The sequence below is a fragment of the Marmota flaviventris genome, chromosome 5, assembly GCF_047511675.1.
Source record: "Marmota flaviventris isolate mMarFla1 chromosome 5, mMarFla1.hap1, whole genome shotgun sequence".
NCBI lineage: Eukaryota > Metazoa > Chordata > Mammalia > Rodentia > Sciuridae > Marmota > Marmota flaviventris.
The window spans coordinates 89,258,594-89,278,951 of record NC_092502.1 but is presented as its reverse complement, the minus strand read 5'-3'; the positions used below and the strand labels follow the sequence as shown (position 1 = coordinate 89,278,951).

Genomic DNA, 20,358 nt, shown 5'->3' with positions numbered 1-20,358 from the left:
TCAACAAAAAAAGAATTTGTGAACAGAGCTATATGCTGATCATTTGCATAAGTGACCAAAAGTACAAAATAACTACAATGGAATGATTTTAGTTTTTTTTTTCCATTTTGGGGTAGATCTGCCTCTTTATTCTCTCTTACGTTTTTGTATTAGTCTGGAAGTAACTTAGGCTTCATTCTGTTTCTCTGACTCTGGTCAAGACCCAATAATGTGCCCTTCCCGTGCAGATTTTCAGTTTCATTTAGATTTTCAAGGAAGCAACTGCTATAGCATAATGAGAGGAAGGAGCCAGACTTGTTCAGCTGCTCAAAAACATCACTGTGGTACCTTCTCTCTCTGATGGCTACCTCACAGCCTACTTTATTCTTTACTGTTTTGTCTGTGAAACTGGCATTGTTTCAGAGAATGGCTCTTACTACTATAGCCGCTTCCTTTTGCAATACTGTAGAATGTAGTTTTCATGCCTCTGGTGTCTTCATTTCTCAAAGCCTCTATACCTTCTATCTTTCAGAAATATTCCAATGCATGTTTCTTTCAGTGCTGCTTTTCTATTATATCTTTACTAACATTTCAATAGGATTTCAAGAGGGAGGAAAGTAAATATGTGTGCTTAGTCCTTCATCTTCAGAATTTTCTGTTTCCATTTCCCATACTAAGAGAAATAAAATAAATTATGAGAATTTGAAAAGTCAAAATGTACTGCACAATCTTTTCAAATAGGTATGGCCAAAGCAGAAGACATTGATATGTGTGTGTGTGTGTGCGTGTATAATATATACATATATATATATATATATATATATATATATATATATATATACACACACACACATATATATACATATACATATATATATGCGCTAATGCAAGCAAATTAAATGTAACATTAAATTATATGAAGTCACAATTCCCAATTAAAATGCCAAGATTGATTCTACAAGAAATTCTTGTGAATATAGTCTAGTGATTACCTGTCTATAGATATAATCTGTTTTGCTTTTCTCTTCAACATGAAGTTCAACTATATATGTTGATTTCAATCCGTAATATATTTATTTAAATAAATAAATATTTAAATAATTATTACTATTGGGTACTGGGGATTGAACCCAGGGATGCTTTACCACTGAGCTATATCTCCAGTCATTTTTATTTTTTATTTTGAGACAGGGTCTTGCTAAATTACATAGGGCCTTGCTAAGTTGCTGAGGCTGACCTCAAACTGATGATCCTCCTGCCTCAGCCTCCTGAGTTGCTAGGACTATAGGCCTGTGCCACTGTGCCTGGCTTGTATTTGTTTCATAGAATTTAAATATTATTGTCTACTTTAAAGTTAGAACTGTATTTTTGTATAATATTGATTACTGGAGTCAAAAAAAAAAAACAACATTTTTTTTTTCAGTATTGGCAATTGAACTGAGGTGTACTCTACCACTGAGCTACAACCCCAAGTCGTGCCCCCACCACCTTTATTTTTTTAAGACAGTTCTTACTAAGTTGCCCAGGCTGGCCTTGAACTTATTGATTCTTCTGCCTCAGCTTCCTGAGTAGCTGGGATTAAAGACATGCACCACACTGCCCAGTTTCAAATTTAATTTTAAACATTATTTCCCTAGTATAACATAAAAATAATCAAGCTTATTTTTTAAAATGACAAAATTCTAAAAATTAGACCATTAGGACTGTTAGATTTAGCATTCAGTTTGGAAGATCCAAGACAAGTAATCACATACATGTACTGATAACTGCTAAGTGAAACTGGGCAGGTGGAGATTGAGAGGCAAGGCCTATAGCCTTGAGTCTATACCTCAGTCTTGCTCTGTATCTTTACTTTATCACTTTATATTATAACTGTCTTGTAGCTAAAGTCTTATTTATTCATTAAAATAGTTCTGAGTTCTGATAATAGTAGAGACAGTGAAAAAGTATCAATTTTAGCTACAGGCAAGATATTCCAGATAAATTAATGATCAAACTAACTAATATTTAAGGAATTATTAAAGATGTGAAGAGGTCACCTAAAATTTTTACCTATACTTGTTTTTCCATGCAGCTGCTAAAGAGGGAAGACATTATGGCTGCGGGGTGATGGCCCATTGCCGGCTCTTCAAGGTGCAACATCCAGTGTTTTCAAGATGTATAAAGATTGTCAGAAGAAATGTTCCCAAAACTTGTCATAGAAAATGACAAAAAAAATTTTAAGAAAACAGTTGCATATAACAAGCATATAGGTAGCTGTCAATGAATGCTCTGGTTCTTTGAGGTGTTCAAAAACACTTCATTGCATTTATTTTTTTCACTAGGAATTAAGATGAGGTTGGTGATGTGGTTTTTAAGAATTCCCCTCCCTCTCTCTCTCTCTCTCTTTCGTGCAAGGCAAGCATTCTACCAACTGAACTATACCCCAGCTTGTTAAGGATCGTCTGTGTACATGATTGTAATGTTTTTCTATCTAACCTCAGTATGAAAAATAATCAATTAATATAAAGAATCAACAAGGAGAATGTCATTTGATAAGAATAATAAGGTATTAGAACGACAATGGTTTAGAGTGTTCATGTAAGCTGCCTAGATCTGTGATGCTTCCATGTCTATATAAGGTTTAAAGGTGATAAAGGACTAAAAAAAAAAAGGCCACAGTTACCTTAAGGTAGCAAGATTAAGGTACTTTGTGATAGAATAATAAAAAACCTGATGAGAAGCTGAGGCAAGGAAATTGAAGGTTCAAGGCCAGCTTCAGCAATTTAGCAAGGCCCTAAGCAACTTAGTGAGACTGTGTTTCAAAATAAAAAATAAAAAGAGTTGGGGCAATATCTCAGTAGTAAAGTATCCTTGGGTTTAATCTCTGGGACCAAACAACAAATAAACAAGAGAGAGGGGGAGGATGGGGGAACAAGGAAGAAAAGAAAAAGGAAAACCTGATGTGTAAAATAGAATTAACATGATGGGGAAATTAGCTTGAGTGGATAGGGATGCAGAGGACCAACGTGAGAAATAAAGCAGGGAGGGCTGAATGTAGATTATTCTAATGTTTAAATATGGAAGTCTTCACATGAGGATTGCAGTGGTTCATCATGCACTAAAGTGGGCCTGGGGTCTAGGCACCAATCAATCACTATTATCTGATAAATAAAAGATAACTATGTCCTCAATGACAGTAAAGTAAATTAATGAGGGACAAAATGTGGTTTGGCAATTCTTCAGTGGTATTTCACAACAGTGAAACTACTTTTTTAAATATTTAGGGGGAAAATGTGAAAGCATGTAAGGCTATAGGTTAAGATACAGCTTTATATTCTGTTTGGTTCCTGTACTTGGAACTATTGACTTGTCATCAGGAAGGTAATCATAATTTGATATAAAAAAAACCTCATCCTAATCAATAATCAATCAAGGGCTGGGGATGTGGCTCAAGCGGTAGCGTGCTCGCCTGGCATGCGTGCGGCCCGGGTTCGATCCTCAGCACCACATACAAACAAAGATGTTGTGTCTGACGAAAACTAAAAAAAAAAAAAAATAAAATAAAATATTAAAATTCTCTCTTTCTCTTTAAAAAAAATCGATCAAAAATTAAAGTCATAATTGTTCAAAGTATAATAACTATTAAATTGTCATTCCACAATATTGCTTTGTTTCTGATCATTTTTTATAAGATTAAAAAAGCACATAATATTTTAAACAAATATTAACTGCTAATCTAATATGAATCATTGCCTTTTAAAATGATTAAAGAGTTAAGCTTGATGAATTATATCTAAGTCAAACATATGTGGATTAAATTTCAATCCTTGGCAAATTATAACCATTGAGTTATAAATTCCCAAGAATAGCAACTGTAAGAAAATATGAATGTATTCTAAACACTGCCAGAAAATATTACAATAAAACATACCCACCCAAAAAGCCAGTATCACAGATACTTTGTGATAGAATAAGAAAAAACCTGATGAGAAGCTGAGGCAAGAAAATTGAAGGTTCAAGGCCTGTATGTAATCAAAGGAAATCCCACAAAATTAATTTTGAAATCTCAGTTGCCCTTTGCTATATTTTAATATAATGCCTATCTTACACTCTTTCTTTATTTAGATTCATAAAATAGTCAGAATCCTTATTTTGCATTTCTCTTTGTCTCTTCAACAATAAAACTTCAGAATGCCATTATTCTATATTGGCAAACCAATATGTGCTTTAAAAGAGTGAAAGAAGGAAGAAAAATCACTTGGATGTAATTCACACTAAAATTAAGTACGAAAAGGAGAAATATTAGGACCACATAATTTTTTTTCTGTAAAAAATCCCAGGAAGGAGGTTTACATGCCTTCTGAAATCTGTTGACACACTGTGAAATTAATGTGTCCATCTCCTCTGGATCACATAAAGTCCTACCATTCAATATCAGTGCCTAAAACAGAATAAACACTGTTAATGAGCACAATAAAGTAATAGTGTATTCTAACTAATTAAAAATAACTATATGTTATTTTTAATTAGTTAGAATACACGAATTCAATGTTGCACTATAAAAAAACACATTTAACTCTAAATGCCATTGATTCCAAAAATCAGTAGATTTGAGTCTTGATCCTGGTTCTGAATCTATGTAGAGGTTGGGTAAGTCAATCTCTCTGCAAGAAGGCAGCTCATGTTCCTCATTTATAGAATGAGGTGAACAGAATTATTAGGCCCTATGGTTTCTTTAAGCTATAAATTAATTATATTCTGTAAGAAATGGTGGGAGAATGCCCAATTTTTGCCTAATTCAAATCAGCTCTCAATGGACTAGACTATTTTGTTTATTGACACCATTATTTTTCACAAAATCCCCTATCCTTTTTTTTGAGATGGGAGTTTTTCTTTTTGAGATGGGAGTCTCACTATATTGCTCAGGTTGGTCTCAAACCCCTGGGTTCAAGCTATCCTTCTGCCTCAGCCTCCCAAATGGCTGAGAGTCAAGGCAAACCACCATGCCTGGCTACCTAACCATTTTTAAGTTTCTCTTTTCCCTTACCCAGGCCTGTCACATAGAAAGCTAAAGAAGAATTTATAGCTTAGCAAGAAATAATATGTAAAAAGAAGAAATATGAGGCAGCAAGTTATTATTTTATACAAATGCCAACTTTTTATATTTTACTTTTTATACAAATGCCAACCTCCAAGCTCCCTAAAATATTCTAAAAAACAGCTGTCCCATGTGTCTGAACTCTTGACTGGGCACTCTTTACTCAACAAAAGATGTATGAGGTCAAGTGACTCATGCCTTCACAAGGAAAAAAAATCAGATCTACAGAAGCCATCAGGTATCCTTGATCTATTATTCTTTGTATTCTTATATCATTTCTATCATTCTTCATATTGCTGAATATGCTTTGTACCGCTGGTTTGATAAAATAGCAAAATAAATACAAATTTTGCCCAGGCTATCATTCTTACACCTGGACCAGCCTTTTCTTTTGGCCAGGCTATTTTTACTTTTCCATCCATATCTAGTCACAAATATTTCTCCTATATCATTCACAGAGTCCTACCAGCATTACATTAATCAAAATTTAATTTTAAAAAATCATGAAAATTTTAATTCAGTGAGTTCATTCTTAGAGACATGAATTAAAGTTATGATGGTTAAACAACAAGATTAATGATAACAACAGCTAACCCAGGCATTGTTCTAAGTATTTTATGTTAAATGAACTCATTTAATTTTTAACGTAATGCTAAGGGATAGGCATTATTATAATCTCTATATTAAAGATGTAGAAATTGAGGCACAGAAAGGTTCATGACTTGCTCATGGTCACTTAGATCAGAAGTGACATGGTTAGGATTCAGACTACAAATGTTAACCTTAATCACAATACTATAAACAACTACCTCTCAGGATAGACTTATACTTAAGAATTATTATTTTACTTCTAATAAATGTTAATTTGTCTTTTGCCACATACATTTGACAGCATTCACTAGAACCATCATAAATATCCTTTATTATAAAACCTACATAATTGCAAAGAAAAATAATCCCAAACAAAGCAAGATAAAAATATCTTTTTTTAAAGGCTAGATCTACTTCTCTGATAGTATGGAATTGCCAGAAATCTTTCTTTTCATTAATTACTTGGGCATTGAAATTTTAATGTTTTAGCTTCCCCAAAAGACAGGAAAAAAGATTCAAATGGAACTCAATTTGTTGATAGTAATTTAAAATATATGTTGAGGTATCATGTTAGGAAACAAAGAATGTGTTTTTCTATTCAATTTATATTCTCAACTCTCATCCATATAATAGATTTTCCTTCATAGACTGCTATGCTTTTTGCTAATAAGTATGTAACTCCTGATTACTATTATTATATGGCTTATAATATCAATATAAATTTGATAATACATTAACATACTACAGCTATTAAAAGTCACCTTTTTAAAATATAAGATATTTCATTGTAACTCCTCTATTAATGATTTATATATGTGTGCATATGAAGTAGAAATTGACAGGATCAGTCAGAATACACTACTGTAGCTTGACAAGCAAACAGAATTAATTGTCATATGATTTTCTCACCAAATATGACAATGCTTTCTTTTCAATGCAATTCTCTTTTTAGAAAATATTTTCATTTTAATAACCCTTTATAATCTTCAATATGCAATCCTAGCCATCTCTGCTTTAATAGAACAGTGAAACCAAGATAATGTGAAAATAAATTTTAATTTATCATTCTTTTATAACTTGGCACTCATACATTTCACATGATTTCAAAGTTGCAAAATTATTATATATTTTGAGATTGGAACTAAATAATGTCACCAGCCATAAGGTTAATGTTTAACTAATGAATTTTTAAGCATAGTAAAACCTCATCAATTTAGGGAAAAAATTTGTGTGCATTGGTAGAAAGTTATGGAGCACTTTTAAAAAGGCAGCATATTATGCATTGACTGAGAATAATCACAAACATAGCTTATGACATGCCAAATGCATTTTTAAGGAATTCTATTTCAATAAATAGATAGTACTTTGAATGTAGGACATACTTTGTATCAAAATGAGTTCCTTCTAATAGATTTAGGATTCTTAAAATACATTCCAAGAGTATAAGAAGTTCTCTTAAAATGCTAATACTATTAATTAGCTAGTCTTTTAGTATGGTAATATTAAACTATTGGTAATATTAACTAGCTTAACACTAACTTAATGATTAAAATCTATCTTTGGCAATACCCTTTTATGACTTCCAAGGTTTTGCTTCACAAATTGTCGCTAATCTTGTATCATCAATATTCCTTTCAACTGATTCTAAACATGTTCACGATTCTTACCTTTTAGAAACAACAGCCCCTCTCTGGGACCATCCCCTCCCTTCCTTTCATATTCTAGTTTCTCAAAATAGCAGTCTATATATCCTAATCCAATATTATTACTGATTATCAATCCAGAAAATCAGGTTTCTGCCTATACCCTTAAAATAAAACTGACGAAATATTTTTCAGCTCCTATTATATCATACATAGTCTAGTGGCAGGTACTCATTCCTTGAAATTATCTCCACTCTTGACAATATTTCTAGTTCTCTTCTTGTCTCACACCATTTACTCACAGGCTCCTGGTAAGAGATAAAACTGGGTAGCTGGTCAGCTCACAACATGTTTTTTATTTTTATTTTTTTAACTTTGATACACAACATGTGCATATAAAATGAAAGCATATTTTTGTGTTATAGGACCTAGCTTTTCTGGTTATAACTAATTGCTTGAGAGTTATACCATCTGATGATGTTAGATCATCTAAACGAATTTTGAGGATGGGACCAAAGGCAAGGGCAGGGAATCACTGACAATAGACCAATCAAGTTAATTTCAGCCTCCTAAGAGAAGATACATGTACTGTGGATTTTGGTGGTTGAGGCCACTGAAGCCACACAGTTCCTTTCCTCTGAATGAATGATTATATAGCTTTGTGTTGATTTGGTGAGACACAAAAAATAAATCCGTTTGGGCGCCATTGCCCAACAATTGCTCTTCTTCTTTTTTCCTTAAATTAACCAGAGTGGTTTTTATTAAATTAATAATCATCTTAATTGTCTTCTCTCTCATATCTGCCATTAAACATTGATATTCACCACAGATATTCTCTCTAGACTTATGATGAGGTTAAGGACATGCCTCCCGAATATGCCCTTAGCTCTTAGGAAAACAACTGAAGCAGAAAGGTCTCTCAAACCTTCCTTCTCCCCTGAAGTAGGCCATAAAAGAATTCTCTTATCTTACTTTGAAATAGGTCATAAGCCTCTTCATTCCAGAGGTGCCTACCCTGGTAACAGTGCCTCTTCTTTGGCACTTCCTTCTCTTCTTGTTCATTTCATGTCAGACTTCATGATCCTCATTTATTCTGTGTGCTTTTGTGGGTAAGTTCTTCATCTATCACTACTATGCTCTTTAGGTCTAGATCTCTACCCCAACACACATTTCCAAGCAATTACTAGATAATTGCACATGTCCAAAACTTAATTCAAAATCTTTTATTTAAACTGTTTTTTCTCTGACACTATAGGCTCACCAACTATCTCTTTGTCTTTTGCCCTTGTATCTTAGAGCAGGTATTTGTAAACTGTGGTACAACCTGTTTCTGTATGACCTAAGAATGATTTCTATATTGCTAATGTGTTATAAAACAAAACAAAATAAAACAAAAAAGCAAAAACAAAAAAAAGAGAGTACATATGTGTCTCACAAATCCTAAAATATTTACTATCTGGTCCTTTATAATAGAAAAAGTTGGCTGATCACCATCTTAAAGGGTCAAAAAGTTCTTTGACCCTAGTCTCCCAAATATCTTTCTTTGGTACTAGAGATTGCACCCAGGGGTGCTTAACCACTGAGGCATATCCCCAGCCCTTTTTGTTTTTTTTTTTTATTTTGAGTCAGGGTCTCATTAAGTTTCTTAGGACCTTGCTTAGTTGCTGAGTCTGGCCTTGAACTTGTGATCCTCCTGCCTCAGCCTCCCTAGCTGCTGGGATTACAGGCTTGTGCCCAAGCTCTCCAAAATATCTAAAATGGTTAGTGAATAATTCAAATTTTACTTTTCCTTCTGTCAGCTACAGTATTCCAAGTCTGAACATTATTTCTTGCTGAAAAAAATGGAACAGCTGGGCGCAGTGGTGCATGCCTGTAATCCCAGCAGCTCAGGAGGCTGAGGCAGGAGGATCATGAGTTCAAAGCTAGCCTCAGCAAAAGCGAAGTAACTCACTGAGACTCTGTCTGTAAATAAAATACAAAACAGGGCTGGGGATGTTGTTGTTCAGTGGTTGAGTGCCCCCTTAGTTCAATCCTTGGTACCAGGAAAAAAAAAGAAAAAGAAAAACATCCTATGTGGTTTCTAAGGATCATATCTTGTGGTATGATAATGTGTATATACACACACACATATTTGGGTTTTGTTCTCCTCTCTCGAGTATAGAGCTCAAAAAACCTTTGTAATTTCCTGATATGTCTTTTATTATTTATGTCTGAATTTATGCTGAAATATGACTCTTGGTGGGTCCCTAAAAGGCTTCAGGATGGGAACTGGTCACCAGAGGAACCAACCACCTAAGTAGCAGGTTGTAGGTTTAAAACTGAGCCCAGTTACTAATGGCTGATGATTTAATCAATCATGAGTACATGATAAACTTCAATTAAAAACTCAAACAAGACGATTCAGGGAGCTTCTGGAGCTTCCAGGATGTTCAATCCACTCATGTCTTGAGAGGGTGGCACATCCAGAGAACATATGGAGACTTGCTGCCATGGTCCCCATCCTTGCTTTGTCTTATACATATCTTCCAGTTGACTATCCCTCAGTTATATATTTTCTGATATGCATACCTATAAGTACAGTGTTTCCTGAATTCTGTGAGTCATTCTAATGAATTATCCAACCCAAGAGTGAGTTGTAAGAATCCTTGAATATGCACTCCACTAGGTTCAGTGCAACATATTAGAAATGTAGATATTATTCTTAGCTGGGAGATCATACAATAACAGGGCATATGGGAAAACCAGTTGTGTCTGCATATGAAGTGAATGCAGCCTTGTGGGGGTATGCATTAACTACAGGCAATCAATATCAGAATTAAATGAACTAAACTGTAGGACATCCAAGTGTTGTGTGCCTTGCATGTGGGCATGACTTCTCATTTTACAAACTAAATCTGGTTATTTCACTACTCTGTTGAAATAATACTGAGGTTTTTCCACAATGCACAGCACAATTCTAGGCTCTTCTTGTTTATACATATAGTTCTTCATATTTAATTATATTTTTCTATTGTGACTGTCCTTGATTGATATCCTGAAACAGTCACCCAGCTATTCAATAAGAATGCTTTCAGTAGAATATTTTATTTGTGGAAATATTTACTCCGTCATGTAAACAATACTATTTAAAGGAAACACATAACCATTATAACAGTATTATCTTTAAGAAAAAAAAGTTATCTACAATTGTGGCTTAAACCATTTTTAAGTGCCGTTTTAAAAATAATTTAAACCATTTTTTAAAAAGATATTTTGAAAAGATAAGAAAATACGCTGTGGTGAAAAATCAGGATTTAATATTTAAGCTAATCAAATAAAATTTAAATGTGATACCTAAAAATTCTGTTTCCATCTAGAAAAAAGGGAAATGAGATTAAAATAATCTTTAAGGACTCTTACTTTTAAAATTCCATGATTTTTAATCATGTGATTTATTTATTTAATATTTAAGAAATCTTTTGTCATATGTACTTTGCAATATGCTTTTTAATTTTATAGTTAATAAAAGGAAAATTTGTTAGTAGTTAAAAAATTCATATGAAATGACTTGAAAATCAATTTAAAAAGCAACAGTGAAAGTAAATAATCAATTTCTTCATGTTAAATCAAAAAATCCATCACTATACTTGCTTTTTACTTTATTTGCTGCTTAACATATCTCAACAGTGAATCTATCATATCAACATAGTCATCATGATCCAAGCTGCAAATAATAGAGAGTGTCAGTGTCAATTTTGCTTTCTCACACTTGCTTCCCTTCACTTCATCTGATTTTAATAATCCCTGTCAAACCACAAACAGTCCAAATTACCTTCATGACACAGAAGCTTTCAAGGAGCAGACAGAATCTCAACTTTCATTTAGCAACTACAAAAGAAAGCTGTCCAGCTGGACAAATATTATTTCCACACTTGACATCTCTACAGTTGAGCATGCATTTTAATTTTAACTAAACCTGCCAGGAGTTTGATATGAGCTACTTGTGTTGTGTAGATTGACTCACAGGATTATCAGACCAATGACTGTAATTGTGATGAAAGAACCTAGCATTTATCTACTAAAAGATGAATCACATACCAAAACTAAAACATCAAAATGAACATATGAAAGATAATGTATAGGTATTAATTACAGGAGGAAAAATTAGGTTTTTTAATTACTAAAGTTTAAAAGATACAGAATACATTCTTTTTTAAAAATTTTTTAGTTGTTGATGGACCTTTTTAATTTATTCATACTGCGGTGCTGAGAATCAAAACCAGTGCCTCATGCATGCTATGCAAGCACTATACCACTGGGCCACAACCCCAACCCCAAGAATACATTCTCCATATAATTTTTAAAAGTAACAAGTCAAAATATGAAGTAGCAAAAAAATTTACTTATACAAATTATAATCATATGTTTCTCAGACACTACTGAGAAACAGGATTGAAGAATGAAATTTAAAAATTTAGAAGTCAGATTTCTAGAAAAGTTTTATTTGTCAAGTACAATAAAGCTTACATTTTGACAAGATACCAAAAAGTCCACTCTATACTACCAACATGCCCTTAAATATAAAATGTAGAATTTCAAGAAATTCCCGAGTAAAGATGAATAATGATACTAAGTTTGTAGAGAAATATTAGAATAAAAGTTATTATGCAAGCCATATTGAGGACTATTAGCTCTTTGGAATTTAATTTATTAAACATATCTAAAAGTTTCAAACTGTAAAATATTTTTGAGAACATTTTAAACTAGACCCAAACTCTTTCTAAAGTTGCTAAAATCTCACAAATGTACAAAGGCTATCTTCCCTCCAGCCTGCTATAAGTTGATCCTAGGCCTATCTTATTCCTTCCCCAAGGGTCAATCCATTGGTCTTAGAACACTGCTTCTCCCTTAACTCCATTTTGGAAACCCTATCTCAATTTCTTTAACCAGCTCCCTTTCCTTGTATTTCCCTTTATCCTCTAACTGGATGATTTCTCCTACATCCACATTGACTGTTACAATCTGTCTGCTAGAGTTATTGTTCTGACTATATGCTGGGCAAATCCCACAGTTCCTCAAATTTAATATGCCTCAATTTTATTCTCTTTGAAACTTCTTCATTCTCTTGACAACCATATGATAATTAATAGCTCCAACATCAACCTAGATATTCCTGTCAGAAATGTGATAGGCATCTCTTAAAATCCAGTATTCTCTCATCAACCCCATAGCTATGTCTTTCACATCCATCCATTTCCTCCTACTACCTACCCCTGTGTATGTTTAAACACCATCTTCTAGATCAGTGCAGCAGTGTCCTAAAAGGTCTCCCTATTTTGGGTATCATTACCTTCTAACACATACCCTAACTTCTAAATCATGATCTTTGTAAAACAGAAAAAGATATCAGTGTTTATAATAAGATTTTAAGTCTAAGTGACTGGGAATAAAGTTATACTCACATGAAAAAGAGAAAAATCACAGAAGTGGTTTCTAAGGAGAGAGTCTAAACATTCTATCTTCTATTTTTAAACTTATATTTTTGCTTGAAAAATTATAATCATATATATTTATAGAGTATAAAGTGATGTTGTAATATATGTATACAGTGTAGAATGAATGAATCATACCCCTCACCTTAAATATTTATTATTTATTCCTTCTAAGTAAAACTTTATACTTTTGACTAACAACTCCTATTGCCCCCACCGCATGGTACTATCTACTGTCCATGACTTCAATTATTTTAGATTCCATGTAAAAGTAAGAACATGTGACATTTGTCTTTTTGTGTATAGATTATTTTACTTAGCCTAATGTCTTCCAGTTTCATCAATGTTGTCTTGAATAATGGAATTTCTTTCTTTTCAGGTTGAAAAATATTCTCTTGTATACATGAACCACATTTTATTTATCAATTTATCTGATAATGAATACTTGGGTAGGGTGTTAACTTTAGAATAGAAAAATTTGAAATATAAGAAGTATAGTTAGGTCTAAACATCCAGCAAGCATTTGGAAAAGGCAAAGGGAATTTTGAAAAAAGGGAAGAAACATATACACAAAAAAGGACTACATAATTTATCATTCAAACCAGGCCATTTTTTAGCTTAAAAAGGGTAAGCAAATGATAAAAATTATATAATTTTTGAAATGCATATTTACACATAATAAAATCAGATAAGTGGTTTTGTTAAATTTGAGGCCATATACAATAAATATATTAAGAACTTTTTAAAATAAACTTTTTCAAGAAAATTCTTTTGCTTAGTAAAGCAAAAACTCTATTATTTGTATAAAGTTTTATGAACAGATGGTTTTTTAAATATTTATTGTTTAGTTATAGGTGGACACAATATCTTTATTTATTTTTTTATGTGGTGCTGAGGATCGAACCTAGTGCCTCACACATGGTAGGCGAGCACTCTACCTCTGAGCCACAACCCTAGCCCATGAACAGATGATTCTTGATGCATTTTCACATATTTTAATCAATCTGTCCACTATGTGTCATTCACAGATAGTTTTCTGAAGAATAAATTTTTATATGACTATTTTATGGCTAGCAGGTTTTTTTTTTTAACTATCAATACCTTCAAATGACTCTTTTACATAAATAACATTTTAAATTGGGAAATATTCTCCTTTAGGTGCAAAGGTGTCTGATAAATTTATGAAGTTCAAAGAAAATTTTGTTAGATCAAGAATAGTCTCAATGTTAAGTTTTATTATGAAATATTTTTACAAATAGTATTTTTGCCTCTGTGCAGACTTTTTTCACCAATAATTTAAAAAGATGAAACTCATCAAATAAATATTTATGGTTATTTTGAATGTTTTTCTAAATTTAAGTGGTGCAAAATTGTAAAGTTTTACATTTTATCATAATTATGGGCCAGAATATTAATAAACAATATCAGCTCCTTCAAAATATTTTCCCCAGAAGGCTAGATATTGAAAAGGAAACTATGGAATTTCATATTTAACTAGGGCATATGATTCGAACTTTTATCATTTAATCTGTTCAATTCTCCCATTGATGTAATGGGATACTTGGCAGTATCTTCCAGGTGGCAAGCTTTCTTTTCAACATTTGCCATTATCTAAAATCTTCACATAAATTGGAAGTCCTATTCTCCATTTATTGAATGCTTCAGTTAAATATTTCTAGTGGATTCTGAAGAAACTGGAGCCAAAATTTAGAGAACATTTTAAATTAATTAATCGATTTTTTAGTTGTAGATGGACACAATTCTTTATTTTGTTTATTTATTTTTTATGTGGTGTTGAGGATTGAACCCAGTGCCTCACACATGTGAGGCAAGTGCTCTACTGCTGAGCCACAACCCCAGTCCCTAGAGTACATTTTTACAAAAATGTTTAATACCATAGTAGGATACCTAAGTTGATCCACAAAATAATTCTACAAAGTGTCAAAAGTTCTAAAATCCAGGGAGAAAGTATATACCATCATGATATAAAATTATTTTTGGTTTTATTAAACATCAGCCTATTTGTAAATATTTATAAGCCATTTATTTTATGTATGTATAAAGCATTTGAATTTTTAAACTGTATATTTCATTTTTATTAGTAGAATACTGCAGTTTGGGGGATATAATTAGAAATTACCATGTGCATGATAACATATTCCAGAAACAGTTCTCTGTCTCTAAACTTATTAAAAGCATTTTTATAATGTTGTGTTCTACAAGTAGATAGTATCACCAAAAGCAAATACTTTCATTATTTTTCTTATATTTTGTAATATAATTTATAATAGCCTTCACAATATCAAATATTTCAACTCTGACACAATGAATTTCCAAATGCTTTATTTTGATTTCATAAACAGGATGAGAAATTTGAACCATTATTGGAATTGATTTTTTTTATTACAAATATCCAATGATATTGACGGACACCTGGCATCATTTAACTGTTGAAATTCTTCAAATGGATAGATATATTAACTGTTATTGCTTCCCTTTTCATACATGCAAAGGAAAACTTGAAATTAAAAGTGCAAGGAATTAATTTAGAACAACCACTTGATCTAAATGAAAAGTCATGTTTAACAGATATACAAAGTATATTTTGCAATGAAATATTAAAATGGAAATGTTAAGGCCTCCTTCCCTTTTTTTCCTAGGTGAAAACTATTTTGACTTTATCTTATATGTATCAAGGAGTCAGAAGTTTTTTCCTATGGCAGTACAGGACTAGTGTTTTACTAATATCTATAAAACAGGGTGTTAAGATGTTTGGTGTGAGGGGAGAGACGGAGGTAGGAAGCTCAATTAGAAGTATAGTAAATTAATCCAGATGAAGGTGATGATGAATTAAGGAAAGAATGTGGCCCAAAGAAAACAGAAAGATAGCTTTTTCAGTGAGTTTTCAGGATCTGAAAACATTGCTTGGGCTCAGTGACTGAGGCAGACAATTACAGCTGAGAGAAAACCAGGCATGCTGGTTGCAGGTGCAGTGGCGAATGCCTGTTATCCCAGGCAAATGATCCTCCTGAGCCAGGAGGACTGAGAGTTCAAAACTAGCTTTCAGCAAAAGTGAGGTACTAAGCAAATACTTTCATTATTTTTCTTATACTATGAAATATAATTTAAAATAGCCTTCACAATTTCAAATATTTTGATATTGTGAACTCAGTGAGACCCTGTCTCTAAATAAAATACAAAATAGGACTGGGGATGTGAATCAGTGGCTGAGTGCCCCTGATTCAATCTCCAGTACCAAAAAAAGAAAAGAAAAGCAGGCATTTGTTACATGTTCTAGGCATCAACAAGGTTGGACTTGAGACCTGATTAACCAGACAAACCAAATAGGACAACTGAAAATTGTGAGGTCATGTTAAGAGACAGAAAGCTTGGGGATTATGCCATTATAAACTAGCAAGTATAAAACCCAGAGAGTGGCTTTTCTTGAATTAAAAATTATATATATCAGTGTGATAAAAGGCTAATTATGACAACAGTGAGGAAAATAAAGAAGTGTGCATCATTCAGAGTAGGGAATATTTGTCCTTAAAAGCTTTTACAATCTTGCTTAAGGTAACCATAGTTAACATACATTGCATATACAAGCTGGTCTTCAGGAAGGTAGCTGAGGGTGACTGTGATTGTCTACATGGTTTTCTGCAAGCAAAAGCCAAAGGATAGGCTAGGATAGAGAAATGAAATCATAAGAAAGCTTATGCTATTTCAAAGGAAATTCTAAGTTTTTAATCTGGTTGACAGATGATAGTTTATTAATAGATACTAAAAATTTAGGTGGAAATGGTGATATGAAATATGACAAATTAGAATACTGAATGATGATTTTGAGTTTGTAATACAAATGGAAATGTCCAGAGTAAAGATGGAAGAGATACATGAGAGGAGTTCAGGAGAAAGGATAATGCTCAGTGTTACACTGCAGTTTAGGAGACCAAGAGGCAGACAATATTGTTCAAACAACTTTTGGACTATCAATTACAGGTTTAAAAAAATGCATGGAAATTTAATGTGTATGTGTATAAACATACATTTTAAACACAAGCTTCACAAAGCTTCACCCTTAAAAACTTCACTGATATCTTCTATTCTATTCTATTTTTTATTATTGTCCACATTAAATCTAAGTTAATATCAAAGCTACAGAATGGTTCAAAAAATTTAGATTAAAAAGATAAACTTGTGGGCTGAGATATAGCTGCTTAGTTGGCACAGTGCTTGCCTTATATGCACAAGGCCCTGAGTTCAATCTCTAGTACAAAAAAAAAAAAAAAAAAAGGTAAATTTGTGATTACTTTCTAGAACTGCCTGTAAACATATGATTGATAAATCCAGAAGAGATGTTCTTTGAAAAAGGGTAAAAAAGAGAAAGGCAAAAAATTAAGATTGGGGTGGGGACTATTAGCAGAGGGTAGAACAAAAGCCAAGGAAGATAAAGAAAGCAGGGTTGGAGGTTGGGGAGAAAAAGTACCCAAGAGTAGAATGTTGCAAAAAGGAGGGAGCAGTAACAAAATCCTTTTTTGAGTTGTGTGCAGCAATGCACACCTGTAATAGTGACTCAGAAACTTAAGGCATGATGATCGTAAGTTTGAGGACAGCCTCTGCAAGCTAGCAAGGCCTTGTCTCAAAATAAAAGTAAAAAGGAATAGGGATATAGCTCAGTGGTAAAGTGTCCCTGGGTGCAATCCCTAGTACCAAAAATAAAAAGCAAATCCTTTCTCTTTTTCTTCTTCTAATTTTTCTACTGATTGATTGATAGTGGTATTAAGGACTGAATCCAGGGGTGCTCTCCATTGAGCTAAATATGTAGTCCTTTTCTATTTTTTTGAGATAGGGTCTTGCTAAATTGCTGAGACTGGCCTCAAACTTGTGATCCTCTTGCCTCAGCCTCTTGAATTGTTGGAATTGCAGGCATGCACCACTATACCAAGCCAAAAAAAAAAAAAAAAAAAAACCTTTTCAATTCATGTCTTCATTTCCATTGGAGTTTCTCAAAATACTGTACGAAACAAACTTAAGACACATTACTGTAGACCCTAGCTAAAAATTCAAGTACCTGGGCCACCAAAGATCGAATAAATTAAAGTTTCATTATAGGCACCCAAATTGGAAATTTTAAGGTTTTCCAGGGCATGCTTTTCATCAAGCGTTTTTATTTCAATGTCTTTTATAAATAAGCTTTCAAAGCAGTACTTTCCATGCACTCTTACTTCACACATTATATATATTTTTGAATATATATATATATATATATATATATATATATATATATATATATATATATATATATATATATAGTTGTTAGGTGAGTACTTATATACCAGACCATCATTTCCCTGAAGATTATCGTGATTATTTCAATATTATGCTCATCCAGAAAGACAAAACCAGCTTCGAGAACATCCAACCTTATTTTTTTTTTAAAAATTGTTTTTTAATTGTAGATGGACACAATACCTTTGTTTTATTTATTTATTTTTACGTGGGACTGAGGATTGAACTCAGTGCCTCACAGATGCTAGGCAAGCACTCTCTCACAAAGCTACAACCTCAGCTCAACCTGTAAACAAACATTCTTTATCCATCTAATTTTTCTATATTACTCATGTAAGATATTGGCCAACTGGACTCACATCTCATCATCTTTATTCAGTCAGAAGCACATATATTTAAGATGTAATGCATTTTATCATAATTCATTTTTATTTGCATTGGACTTGTTAAGCATCATAATCTAGTGGCATTAGCAGAACTTACAGGCAGAAAGTGCCATAAGGAGAAGTTTTCAGAAAACACAAAAACTGGTTTGTGATATGAACTTTAATAGCAAATATATCTATTTATGTTATGGCTTTTTATTACCAAAAAGATTATCAAAAAATAACAAAGTAGTATGAGGTATGGATTCATTGTACTCAAGATGGAATCATGGCTAAGAATAGCAGTAGTTAATGTTTATTCACCTATCTCACAAAAGGTAAGTGAATCCTTTATATGCCCTAACTGATTGATCCTTATAATCCTGTAATATAGGTTTTAGACCTCATTTTCCAGATGAGAAAGCTGAAGTATGGAGAGTTATGAAACTCTACTGAGATCCAACAGTTGGAATTAGGAGGTAGGCAGGCAGCCTATCTCTAGAGTCTGCACTCTATCTTTGCTCTACTGTGACTTTAAGAAAGTCTTTTTTGAAACAAATATCTGCCCCTGGAGAATGACAGGCTTGCTGTTTATGTTGTGGGATTATTTTAATGTGCTCTTCATTCAACTGCTTTCAAGATAATTTGGGTCTACCTCATTCCTGCTTATATTTAGCTATTTTATAGATCCCATGATAATGCACTTGAAATATGACAGGAATCTCCAAATCAGCACAAGGATGGAAATTCAGTGTCATACAAAAAAATAGAAATTTATTTTAAAAGATACTTAAAAGATGTATATAAAGGCACGATAGTAAAGTAACTTAGAGCTACACTTTTTCAATTTTAATGTATCAATTATTATTTGTTAAAAATCTAGACTTTTCAGTAGGTCTAAGTTTCTACATTTCTAACACATTCCGAAGGGATAGTCATACTGTTGGCATAGGATCACATTTTGAGTAGTAAGAGCTCAGAGTCACACTGCTTATGTTTGAATCCCAACTCCATTACTTAATAAGTTAATGTAATCTCTTTGTATACCTCTGCCCCAACTGTAAAAGAGGAAGATCACTAAGGATTGTTATCAGGATTACATGAGATAATCTGTAGAAAGTACCTGGAACAGTCCCTGTCATGTAAAACTCAAGAAATGTTATACCTTGGCATAAATGAAAAATATTGAAATCATATATTATATCCTTAGAAAAGTAATTTATAGAAATGATTCAATCTAGCAGAAATACTAAATAATATGTCATTGATTCTTTTCCAAGCAGTCACCTAGAACACAGTGCATTGAAGGATATTAAATAGTTAGATCTGCTACTTACTTTTATTAAATACATAAATCTGAAACTGCTCTAATAAATTTGCATGAAGCCAGCATGGTGTACGATATTTAAGTTGCATAACTTGTTTATAGGCCAGAAGATTTTTTTCATGATGCAGGTACATACTGTGTTCCAATTCACTTATTTGAATAACTTCCTTTGAATTCAGACAGCGATTTTTGCTTTAAACTTTTCATTTTTATGTTGGATTTTTATGTAGGATTAGTATGAACAATAACAATGATGTTAAAAATTTGTTCAAGAAAGAGTACTGCTATAGCTTAAGTGGGTTAGAAGGATTTAACAAATCCTTAAGATAACTGTAGATATTTTAAAATCGCTATGAGATACAGAATAATTACCTCTTGCTTTTGAAGACTAGGGTTTAGAAAGAATAATAATATTAGAATTTTGACAATTTAAAAATGATATTTTAAGAAAGAAACTAGGGGTAGAAAAAGTAAAGATATATCATAACATGTTCTCAAATGAAAACTGTAAGAAATTTATCAAATTCAACAATGATTGAAAAATAAAGACAGAGAAGGAATGGAACACATTAGAAAATAAAGATTAATGTTCTCCTAGGCATTGATAAAACCC

At 32.6% G+C, this 20,358-nt stretch overlaps 1 protein-coding gene across 2 annotated transcripts in view; it reads right to left on the bottom strand.

Moving 5' to 3' along the window:
• Kiaa0825 (KIAA0825 ortholog) overlaps window positions 1-20,358 on the bottom strand; it is a 369,653-nt gene that overhangs the window by 332,039 nt on the left and 17,256 nt on the right. Inside the window, exons 2-3 of one of the 2 annotated variants that reach the window (XM_071612405.1) lie at window positions 3,431-3,500; window positions 2,032-2,170 (exon numbers count right to left, since the gene is read on the bottom strand). The exons of the other annotated variant lie outside the window; for it this stretch is intronic. The gene's annotated coding sequence lies outside the window, so the exon portion shown is untranslated. The remainder of the gene's footprint in view (window positions 1-2,031; window positions 2,171-3,430; window positions 3,501-20,358) is intronic. 2 annotated transcript variants of the gene reach the window in all.